Source organism: Entelurus aequoreus, linkage group LG01 (genome assembly GCF_033978785.1).
Source record: "Entelurus aequoreus isolate RoL-2023_Sb linkage group LG01, RoL_Eaeq_v1.1, whole genome shotgun sequence".
Taxonomy (NCBI): domain Eukaryota; kingdom Metazoa; phylum Chordata; class Actinopteri; order Syngnathiformes; family Syngnathidae; genus Entelurus; species Entelurus aequoreus.
The window spans coordinates 43,859,454-43,871,778 of record NC_084731.1 but is presented as its reverse complement, the minus strand read 5'-3'; the positions used below and the strand labels follow the sequence as shown (position 1 = coordinate 43,871,778).

Here is a 12,325-nt window from a genome sequence, read left to right as displayed (position 1 = left end):
TGCTTTGACATTTTTGCACTTTTTTTCTTTATTGAAAGAAAATTCTATGAAGAGAAAAGTTATTTGCAAATGTGGTTACAATGCTAAAAAATGAAAAGTTAAAGCTAAAAAAAGAAATACACTTTATTGAGTTAACATTATTTCTTTATAGGGGGAAAGATGTTATGAGCTAGGGAATATAACAACTACACTACCCAGCATGCATTGGGAGTGACGAGCATGCGCGGTAGCCCCGAAAAGTGTTGCATATCGTCACCCGGCAGCTAAGAATGAGCACGCTGTGAAAGTAAACGTCAAGAACTCAGCCAACACGCCTCGTCTGCATTATTTATAATTAGACAGACAACACATACACAGTGTGATTTTGTTTGGTTTACAAGGAAAGAAAAACAAAAGTTAAAAAAGGGAGATTTCATATATGTATGTGCTGCGGTTGCTTTAAGAACGTTGCGACAGCTGCCGTAAAGGAGGTGCGTTGCTAGCCTGGTTGCTATGTTTCCGGTTGGTCGTAAAAGTGTTCTTCATGTGTTTGCTCAAATCTCTCAGTAAAGTTATTCACTGGATTATACCTTTTGTTTTGAACTTTATTACACATTGGAGCGCTTTTTCCCGTCCATTATTTTCCTGCTTTCGCTATCTGCGCCTAATGACTGAGCTACGTGACGCCATTTCTTGCAATGTCATACGGAGCATTTCTGGTCGGGACGGGATTCGTTCCGAGGGATTCGAATAAAGAACCAACTCTTTTTCTTTACTATAGTGGTCTCGATAACGGGTACCGGTTCTCAAAAAGGGATTCGAGTCCGAGGACTCGGTTCTTTTCTTATCGAACAACCGGGAAAACCGGTTTCGAGTATCATCCCTAATCAGGACCACATCATCTTCAAAAAGCAGAGACCTAATCCTGCAGCCACCAAACCAGATCCCCTCAACGCCTTGACTGCGCCTAGAAAATTCCGTCCATAAAAGTTATGAACAGAATCGGTGACAAAGGGCAGCCTTGGCGGAGTCCAACCTTCACTGGAAACGTGTCCGACTTACTGCCGGCAATGCGGACCAAGCTCTGACACTGATCATACAGGGAGCGAACCGCCACAATCAGACAGTCCGATACCCCATACTCTCTGAGCACTCCCCACAGGACTTCCCAAGGGACACGGTCGAATGTCTTCTCCAAGTCCACAAAACACATGTAGACTGGTTGGGCAAACTCCCATGCACCCTCAAGGACCCTGCCGAGAGTATAGAGCTGGTCCACAGTTCCACGACCAGGACGAAAACCACACTGTTCCTCCTGAATCCGAGGTTCGACTATCCAGTGTAGCCTCCTCTCCAATACACCTGAATAGACCTTACCGGGAAGGCTGAGGAGTGTGATCCCACGATAGTTAGAACACACCCTCCGGTTCCCTTTCTTAAAGAGTGGAACCACCACCCCGGTCTGCCAATCCAGAGGTACCGCCCCCGATGTCCACGCAATGCTGCAGAGTCTTGTCAACCAAGACAGCCCCACAGCATCCAGAGCCTTAAGGAACTCCGGGCGGATCTCATCCACCCCCGGGGCCTTGCCACCGAGGAGCTTTTTAACTACCTCAGCAACCTCAGCCCCAGAAATAGGAGAGCCCACTACAGATTCCCCAGGCACTGCTTCCTCATAGGAAGACGTGTTGGTGGGATTGAGGAGGTCTTCCAAGTATTCCCTCCACCGGTCCACAACATCCGCAGTCGAGGTCAGCAGAACACCATCCTCACCATACACAGTGTTGATAGTGCACTGCTTCCCCTTCCTGAGGCGGGATGGTGGTCCAGAATCGCTTCGAAGCCATCCGGAAGTCGTTTTCCATGGCTTCCCCGGACTCCTCCCATGTCCGAGTTTTTGCCTCCGCGACCGCTGAAGCCGCACACCACTTGGCCTGTCGGTACCTGTCCGCTGCCTCAGGAGTCCTATGAGCCAAAAGAACCCGATAGGACTCTTTCTTCAGCTTGACGGCATCCCTCACCGCCGGTGTCCACCAACGGGTTCTAGGATTACCGCCACGACAGGCACCAACTACCTTGAGGCCACAGCTCCAATCAGCCGCCTCGACAATAGAGGTGCGGAACATGGTCCATTCGGACTCAATGTCCAGCACCTCCTTCGTGACATGATCAAAGTTCTTCCGGAGGTGGGAATTGAAACTCTCTCTGACAGGAGACTCTGCCAGACGTTCCCAGCAAACCCTCACAATGCGTTTGGGCCTGCCAGGTCTGTCCGGCATCCTCCCCCACCATCGCAGCCAACTCACCACCAGGTGGTGATTGGTAGAAAGCTCCGCCCCTCTCTTCACCCGAGTGTCCAAAACATGAGGCCGCAAATCCGACGACACAACTACAAAGTCGATCATGGAACTGCGGCCTAGGGTGTCCTGGTGCCAAGTGCACATATGGACACCCTTATGTTTGAACATGGTGTTTGTTATGGACAATTTGTGACGGGCTCAAAAGTCCAATAACAAAACACCGCTCGGGTTCAGACCCGGGCGGCCATTCATTATTTTTTATTTTTTTATTTTTTTTATTGATTTTTATTTGTTTTAATTATTTTTTTTTAATTAATCAATCCAACAAAACAATTCACAGCAATACCGTAACAATGCAATCCAATTCCAAAACCAAACCCAACCCAGCAACACTCAGAACTGCAATAAACAGAGCAATTGAGAGGAGACACAAACACGACACAGAACAAACCAAAAGTAGTGAAACAAAAATGAATATTATCAACAACAGTATCAATATTAGTTACAATTTCAACATAGCAGTGATTAAAAATCCCTCTTTGACATTATCATTAGACATTTATAAAAATAAAAATAAAATAACAATAGTGTCACAGTGGCTTACACTTGCATCGCATCTCATAAGCTTGACAACACACTGTGTCCAATATTTTCACAAAGATAAAATAAGTCATATTTTTTGTTCATTTAATAGTTAAAACAAATTTACATTATTGCAATAAGTTGATAAAACATTGTCCTTTACAATTATAAAAGCTTTTTACAAAAATCTACTACTCTGCTTGCATGTCAGCAGACTGGGGTAGATCTTGCTGAAATCCTATGTATTGAATGAATAGAGAATCGTTTTGAATGGGGAAAATATCGTTTTTGAATCGAGAATCGCGTTGAATCGAAAAAAATCAATTTTGAATCTAATCGTGACCCCAAGAATCGATATTGAATCGAATCGTGGGACACCCAAATATTCGCAGCCCTACTAGGCATCTTTGAAGAATGCTTTTTTTCTTGCTTTTTCTCAAGCTTTGGGCTTTGATAACAAATGTTGTTGCTGGAGGAAATAACACATATTGATTCGTATTGGCTGTGGCACGATGGCCTCGCAGTTAGCACACCAAGGGTTGGAATCTCTGCGTAGAGTTTGAATGTACTCCACCTTTCTCACGCATCCCTAAAACTTTTGACATTAATTGTCTAAATTGTCCACAGGTGTGAATATCCATCCATCCATTTTCTACTGCCTGTAACATGAGCGTGATCAATTATACAGTAGGGATGTAACGATATGAAAAGTTCATATCACACTTATCGTGACCAAAATTATCACGGTTATCGCAGTATTGTTGAATATGCTCAAAATTACTTTGACACACCGAAATCTTTAGACCAAGTTTTTGTTAAATAACTCAAATAAATAGACTCCCAGTCAGAAAACCCACCATTTAGTTTCTTACGCTTCACTGATAGTCTTTCAGTCTTGGTATGTTATCTGTTTCAATGGCTAGGCTTTTATTCATTTAAATATTGTTTTGTACTGTAGCACTTCAAGATTTGTTCACATGAAAAGTGCGAAACAAATCAAATATGTTATCACTTCTGTCGTCCTACTCTGTTCAGCGGCACTTTAACGCACCGTTAAGACACCTTGGTAAAAACACCTGCATCTCGTAATCCTTGATCACTCTATTCTAAGAGAGCACATCTTGTAGGTTCAATGTGCACAATTGAAAATCTTAGTTGCTCAGACAGTAATGTGTTTATATACGTTTAGATTGGGGTATGTTGTTTCTGTATTAGGAAATACGTTTATGTCTCTTATTTTCATATTAGCATTTACGGTAGCAAGCTGGCACTCGTCAGTACGTGAGTTTATCAAAGGGCAGTTATCATTCAAGGTTTTTCGATACTTTTAATTTAAAGCGGTAATACTAACCGTCGTAAGTTTTACCATTATTACTGTTTATCGTTACACCCCTTACATACAATGTAATACAATTACCAGGATTCACAGCATCAACTAGCATTTTTTCACAGTAAAATACTGTAATCAAAATTTACTGAAACCTTACAACAAATGACGATACCCTAATATTTCACATTAATCCACTGTTATTTCACAAACTACTGTAATCATAGTCCTCTGTAAGATCACAACAAATTACTGTTAATTCCAAACGATATTGTCTCTTTAGGGCAGGATAATACAATTAAATTGTTTTGGGGGCCACATTTGCAGAATGCCAAGTACCGAGGGGCCAAACTTTTTTGTCTTATTTTGTATATTTCGGAGAACCAGTGTCCCCTAGAGTAGACATTAGATTTTGGTCTATTTATTTTGTCGGAGCGCGCTGCTGTTTTTAAGAACCTTCTACAAAAAAGATAATCTATGACAGCACTGTAGTGTTTTTCAGAATCTGCTGCAAAAATGTGAGTCTCTCACAAGTTTTTGGAACTGAACTCACGGGACAGCAGTTGAATAGCCCAAATGATGAAAAAGAGAGGACCTAAAATGGAACCTTGAGAACTAAACTAAACAAAAGAAGTGAAACACTGAACTAAAGAAGTGGAACAAATAACTACTGACTGCATCTGAAGTAAAAAGGCTACAGTAACACCGTAGTTACATAAATCACATTACAAAAAAAGAGAAGACTTAAAGTGGTGCCTTGAAGAACGCATCAGTTGTGTAAATCACACGTTTGGAGCCCAGTGTTCTATGTTTGCTAGCATGATTAAAATGTCAGTACAAGGATCTGCCAAGGAATTTGCTGCAAAAATGTTTGTCTCTTAAGTTTGGAACTGAACTCAGGGGGCCAGTAGGGTGTCATTCCCGTGTCGGATTTGGCTCCGGGGCCAGCAGGTGAATAGCTTTGCTTTAGGGGTTCCGTAGACTATGTTGCACACTCTTGTACAGTAAGTGGCAGAGTAATGTTAAAACAAGAGAGTAATTACAATAAAATTACAATTTGTTTAGAAATAGCTTTTAGTTGTAACTTTATTGTAATAAACTGTAAAATCACACCTCTGCAGTTTTATTAAATTGCTGTGAAAATATTTCACAGTACCTACTTTTTTCCCAAGCTTTGAACCTTGCGGCTTATACAAAAGTGCGGCTAATCTATGGATTTTTCTACGCTAACGGCTAAATTGTGGGAAATAAATCCAACAATGTACTATCATAAAGCACTTTAAGAAACTGTTCAAACTCAAAGTGTTTACAAAGTACAAGGAATAAGATTCCTGATAAACATATTGAACCTTGAATCTTAAAAAAGAAGAACATTTCATACAGCATGCAGGGGTGTCTAAATTGTTTCCACTGAGGGCCGCGCACTGACAAATCAAAGCATGGGGGGCCACTTTGATATTTTTCATTTTCAAAACAAAAATAATCATTTTTTATTTTCTTTTACTTTAAGGTTTGGTTTGGTACCAAAGACCTGGATGGGTCTGTCATAAAAATGTTAAAAATAACAAATATATATATTTATATATTTAATTTTTTTTTAACATCGCGTAAATCTCTAGATCAACTTCAGATCTATCTGTCAATATAAAGCTTTTTTTTTTCTTTTAAGGTTTTATGCCCTTTTTGTTCAAAAAACCCTGTGTTGTTTTTATGGCAAACACACAAAATATGCAACATTTTCCGAAAAAAATATTTCAAAGTGGAATATTAAATGTAAAGAAATTGGAGAAGGCTCCTATTAAAGGGTCAATAATTTATAACAACATTGATTTTGAATCATTATTATTTTTTGAGCATTGACCGTATAAAAAAAACCCACTACAATTGAATCTTGTTGTGAGGCAAGAGCACTAACTTCTGCACCACCGTGTTGCCGGAAGTCATACATACATGTATATATACAGTACAGGCCAAAAGTTTGGACACACCTTCTCATTCAATGCGTTTTCTTTATTTTCATGACTATTTACATTGTAGATTGTCACTGAAGGCATCAAACCTATGAATGAACACATGTGGGGTTATGAAAAAAAGGTGAAATAACTGAAAACATGTTTTATATTCTAGTTTCTTCAAAATAGCCACCCTTTGCTCTGATTACTTTTTCGCACATTCTTGGCATTCTCTTAATGAGCTTCAAGAGGTAGTCATCTGAAATGGTTTTCACTTTACAGGTGTGCTTGAAGCTCATTGAGAAAATGCCAAGAGTGTGCAAAGCAGTAATCAGAGCAAAGTGTGGCTATTTTGAAGAAACTAGAATATTAACCATATTTTCAGTTATTTCACCTTTTTTTGTTAAGTACATAACTCCACATGTGTTCATTCAAAGTTTTGATGCCTTCAGTGACAATCTACAATGTAAATAGTCATGAAAATAAAGAAAACACATTGAAATAAAGGTGTCCAAACATTTGGCCTGTACTGTATATATTTTTTACTTTCAGCGCTTAAATCTATAAATAAACTGCAGATCAATCAGTCCATTAAAAGTTTTCCTTTTTGCTTTTTTTTTTTTAAAAGATGCAATATTTTCCCTAAAAAATATTTCAAAGTGGAATTTTTGATGTGAAGTAATTGGAGATTTCAATGTGTCAATAATTAATAATGACATTGATTTTGATTCTTTCTTTTTTTTTCGAGCAAAGACAGCTTCAAAGAAAAAAACAGCCTGCATAGAAACTTTGTGTTATCAGTCAACATTGCAACTTTTTCTCGTAATAGTATTTTTAGAATGTGCTGTTAAAAAATTAGCCATGGGCTGCAAATGGCCCTCAGGCCGCACTTTGGACACCCCTGTTATAAAGCATGAATAAAGAATCAATTACTTTTCTGTTTTGTTTTATAAGCCGTTTTACCGTCACCGTTTGGAGACAATTAAGGTGTGTAAGTCAACATTTGTAAAATCTTTCTACAAAATCCAAAACCAGTGAAGTTGGCACGTTGTGTAATTTGTAAATAAAAAGAGAATACAATGATTTGCAAATCCTTTTCAACTTGTATTCAATTAAATAGACTGCAAAGACAAGATATTTAATGTTCCAACTGAGAAACTTAATTTTTTTTTTGCAAATACTCATTAACTTAGAATTTAATGGCAGCTACACATTGCAAAAAAGTTGGCACGGGGACATTTTTACCACTGTGTTACATGGCCTTTCCTTTTAACAACACTCAGTAAACGTTTGGGAACTGAGGAAACCAATTTTTGAAGCTTTCCAGGTGGAATTCTTTCCCATTCTTGCTTGATGTACAGCTTAAGTTGTTCAACAGTCCGGGGTCTCCGTTGTCATATTTTAGGCTTCATAATGCGCCCCACGTTTTCAATGGGAGACAGGTCTGGACTACAGGCAGGCCAGTCTAGTACCCGCACTCTTTTACTATGAAGCTTGCCATTGTCTTGCTGAAATAAGCAGGTGCGCGTCCATGATAACGTTGCTTGGATGGCAACATATGTTGCTCCAAAACCTGTATGTACCTTTCAGCATTAATAGTGCCTTCACATATGTGTAAGTTACCCATGCCTTCGGCATTAGTACACCCCCATACCATCACAAATGCTGGCTTTTGAACTTTGCGCCTATAACAATCCGGATAGTTATTTTCCTCTTTGTTCCGGAGGACACGATGTCCACAGTTTCCAAAAACAATTTGAAATGTGGACTCGTTAGACCACAGAACACTTTTCCACTTTGCATCAGTCCATCTTAGATTAGCTCGGGCCCAGCGAAGCCGGCAGCGTTTATGGGTGTTGTTGATAAATGGCTTTCGCTTTGCATAGTAGAGTTTTAACTTCCACTTACAGATGTAGCGACAAACTGTAGTTACTGACAGTGGTTTTCTGAAGTGTTCCTGAGCCCATGTGGTGATATCCTTTACACACTGATGTCGCTTTTTGATGGAGTACCGCCTGAGGAATCGAAGGTCCGTAAGATCATCGCTTACGTGCAGTGATTTCTCCTGATTCTCTGAACCTTTTGATGATATTACAGACCGTAGATGGTGAAATCCCTAAATTCCTTGCAATAGCTGGTTGAGAAATGTTGTTCCTAAACTGTTGGACAATTTGCTCATGCATTTGTTCACAAAGTGGTGACCCTCAACCCATCCTTGTTTGTGAATGACTGAGCATTTCATGGAAGCTGCTTTTATACCCAATCATGGCACCCACCTGTTCCCAATTAGCCTGTTCACCTGTGGGATGTTCCAAATAAGTGTTTGATGAGTTTTCCCCAACTTTCTCAGCCTTTTTTGCCACTTGTGCCAGCTTTTTTGAAACATGTTGCAGGCATCAAATTCCAAATGAGCTAATATTTGCAAAAAAAAAAACGTTTTCCAGTTCGAACATTAAATATCTTGTCTTTGCAGTCCATTCAATTGAATATAAGTTGAAAAGGATTTGCCAATCATTGTATTTTGTTTTTATTTACGACTTACACAACGTGCCAACTTCACTGGTTTTGTATGTAAATATCTAATTTCACAGTGTACTCGTATATGTCTGCGGCTTACAGTCCAGTCGGCTCATTTACGGAAGAATCTTTTTTTTTCCTTCAAAAATTTTGTAGGTGCGGCTTATATACCGGTGCAGTTTCCAGTTCGAAAAGTACGGTAAATTACTGTGAATGTATTGTTGAAACTTAATATCCAGTAATTTGCTGAGAATTGACAATGTACATGTTTGCAGCGTGTCCTGTGATTGGCCATCTTAAAACTCATTTGTATACGCCAGCCTTTAAAAAGAACCCCCTTTTAGACCAGTTGATCTGCCGTCTCTTTTCTGCTCTGCCCCCCTCTCCTGCGTGGAGAGGTTATTAGGTGACCACAGATGAAGCGCTAGCTGTTCAAAGTCGGGACCTGGGGTGGACCACTCATCTGTGCATCAGTTGGGGACGTCTCTGCGCTGCTGACTTGTCTCCACTCAAGATGATCTCCTGCTGGCCCCACTATGGACTGGACTCTCACACTATTAACTAGATCCACTCGACGTCCATTGCACCGGTCGCCCAGGGTGGGGATCCCCACATCTGCGGTCCCCTCCAAGGTTTCTCATTGTATTCCAGTGGGTTGAGTTTTTTCTTGCCCTGATGTGGGATCTGAGCCGAGGATGTCGCTGTGGCTTGTGCAGCCCTTTGAGACACTTGTGATTAAGGGCTGTATAAATAAACTTTGATTGATTGATTCATTGATTGACTGTGTTATCAGTCAACATTGCAACTTTTTCTCGTAATAGTATTTTTAGAATGTGCCGTAAAAGAATTAGCTGCGGGCTGCAAATGGCCCTCCGGACGCACTTTGGACACCCCTGTTATAAAGCATGAATAAAGAATCAATTACTTTTCAGTTTTGTTCGATCAGTCGTTTTACCGCCAGCGTTTGGAAACAATTAAGGTGTGTAAGTCAACATTTATAAACTCTTTCACAACATACTGGTATATATCTGCGGCTTACAGTCCAGTCCAGTCGGCTAATTTACGGAAAAATCTTTTTTTTTTGTTCCAAAATTTTGTAGGTGCGACTTATATACGGGTGCAGTTTCCAGTTAGAAAAGTAGGGTAAATTACTGTAAATGTTATTGCTGAGAATTGACAATGAAAATGTTTGCAGCGTGTCCTGTGATTGGCCGGTGACCAGTCCAGTCCAGTCAGCTGGGATAGAGTCCTCACCTGATGTCACCCTGATGAATAAATGTCCCTCGCACGTCCACATTATTGTCCCCTTGTGTGAAATATACATTGGACTATTAAAGTTAGTATATGAGGGAAGCTCACACCCGAGTCAGATCCTCCATAACATAACAGGACAGGACAAATACTCCATTATTCTTCCCCTCTTTTCTTCCTATTGCTGCAAGTCAATGAGGGCTGACTCAGTTATTGACTCAGCAGCAATAATGACCAGAAAAGGTGTTGAGACATCAAGTTTAAAAAGGCAAGTTATAGGCCGAGATATTCAAAGCAGTACATTTGTGTCTCATCAACGAATATGAATATGTGACGAATAATTGAGCATCTCGGTGTGACAATATGCTGCACATCTGCAGGCACAAGGCAGGCAGCTGGAGGCTCCTTAGCCCGCCGTGTGCGCGCCTTGGCCCGGCCACCACAACACACGCATGCCGCCGCAGTCTGGGAGCTGCCAGGTGGGCCTCCGCATCTCGCCGAGGATGTCAGCTTACGTCCAACACTTGACATCCAGCCAGGACGCATTCAGCGTCTCCTTTCCTTCCATCCATCCGTGCATCCATCCATCCGCGGAGCTCCCCAGTCCGTTATCCATCCATCACCCCCCCTCCCCCCTCCCCGCCCCCCTGGCTACGATAGCACCTAGCAGCCCGGGGAGGAGAAAAGCTTCCTCGGCTACTCACATGTCAGCCGCCGTCCTATTCGCTCGTCCTCACGCCGAGCGCGCTCGCAGGCGGCGGGCAGGTGTCGGCGGCGTGTGGTCGGCGGGGATGTGGAGCTTGGGCGCCGCGAGCTGCGGTGAGAGAGAGCCGCGATGGTGATAATGTTGTTATTTTCCGTCTCCTGTGACGCCCCCCACTACTGCAGCAAGGCCCTTTCTGGCTGGATGACATTTACCGAGCAGCTGGGGTCAAAGTGCACCGGCAGACAACGAGGCCGACAAGAAGGTAAGGCGTAGGGCGGGCGGGCGGAGACAAATATCGACTGCGCCGATGCCAGCGGAGTATCGAGTCGACGATGATATCGATATTTTCAGTTCCCATGTATGATCATTTTGGGAAAAAAAATGTTTTTTTAATACATCTATTTAAAAGTCAAGAAATATGTTTTTGGACACTTTAAATTAGAGCCAATATTGTGCTTTTGTTCTCTTATTTTCAAACAAGCAGTTTTATCGCTGTTAATTAGTTCCGGACATAACCATGATAAATGAATTTTCACGAAGTGGGAATCATTAATTATAAATGTAATATTTTCATAACTAGAGCATAACAAATTGTCCTAAATAACATCTTTCAACATTAAAGGAGGCAGCACGGTGGTACAGGGGTTAGTGCAGGACAGGGGTTAGTGCATATGCCTCACAATACGAAGGTCCTGACTTCAATCCTGGGCTTGGGGTCTTTCTCCATGGAGTTTGCATGTTCTCCCCGTGACTGCGTGGGTTCCCTCCGGGTACTCCGGCTTCCTCCCACCTCCAAAGACATGCACCTGGGGATAGGTTGATTGGCAACACTAAATTGGCCCTAGTGTGTGAATGTGAGTGTGAATGTTGTCTGTCTATCTATGTTGGCCCTGCGATCAGATAGCGACTTGTCCAGGGTGTACCCCGCCTTCCGGCCGAATGCAGCTGAGATAGGCTCCAGCACCCCCCGCGACCCCAAAAGGGACAAGCGGTAGAAATGGATGGATGGATGGAACATTAAAGGAGCCCTTGTCATGATCCGTTGCCCGGATCATGTTTATTTAGTTGTTTGACTCCCTCAGTTCCTATTTTGGACACCCCTGGATTTGGGTTTTTGTTGCCATGGGTGCAAATTAGTTTCACCTGCCTCTGACTAGTGTTCGGGAAGCTCACCTGCTCGCGGGCATTAATCAGAGAGCTACTTATTCCTGTTTTTCGACGCATACTGCCTGGTTTTCTTATTTGCTATATGCAACAAGTTAAGTTGATTTACCTGGCGGTATAGCTCGGTTGGTAGAGCAGCCGTGCCAGCAACTTGAGGGTTCCAGGTTCGATCCCCGCTTCCGCCATCCTAGTCACTGCTGTTGTGTCCTTGGGCAAGACACTTTACCAACCTACTCCCAGTGCCACCCACGCTGGTTTAAATGTAACTTAGATATTGGGTTTCACTATGTAAAAGTGCTTTGAGTCACTAGAGAAAAGCGCTATATAATTCACTTCACCTTTGGACTACTGAGCTTAGCCATTTGTTTTCTTATTAGCTATTCCATTAGCTTCCCGTGCTATCGGCATGTTGTACTTTTGTATGTTGAATGATTTATTGACATTAAGTAATTTTCTTACCAGCACACTGCATCCGGAGTTCCGTCTGCATCATGGGAGAATGATCCGCACATCACCATGCGACCACACCGTAACAGCCCTCTAGACA

General features: G+C 41.9%; 1 protein-coding gene across 2 annotated transcripts in view; it reads right to left on the bottom strand.

The window, feature by feature from the left end:
• frs3 (fibroblast growth factor receptor substrate 3) overlaps positions 1–10,839 on the bottom strand; it is a 60,779-nt gene extending 49,940 nt beyond the window's left edge. For both annotated transcript variants that reach the window (XM_062051679.1, XM_062051687.1), the window contains exon 1: positions 10,613–10,839. The gene's annotated coding sequence lies outside the window, so the exon portion shown is untranslated. The remainder of the gene's footprint in view (positions 1–10,612) is intronic.
• Between the last annotated feature and the right edge of the window lie 1,486 nt (positions 10,840–12,325).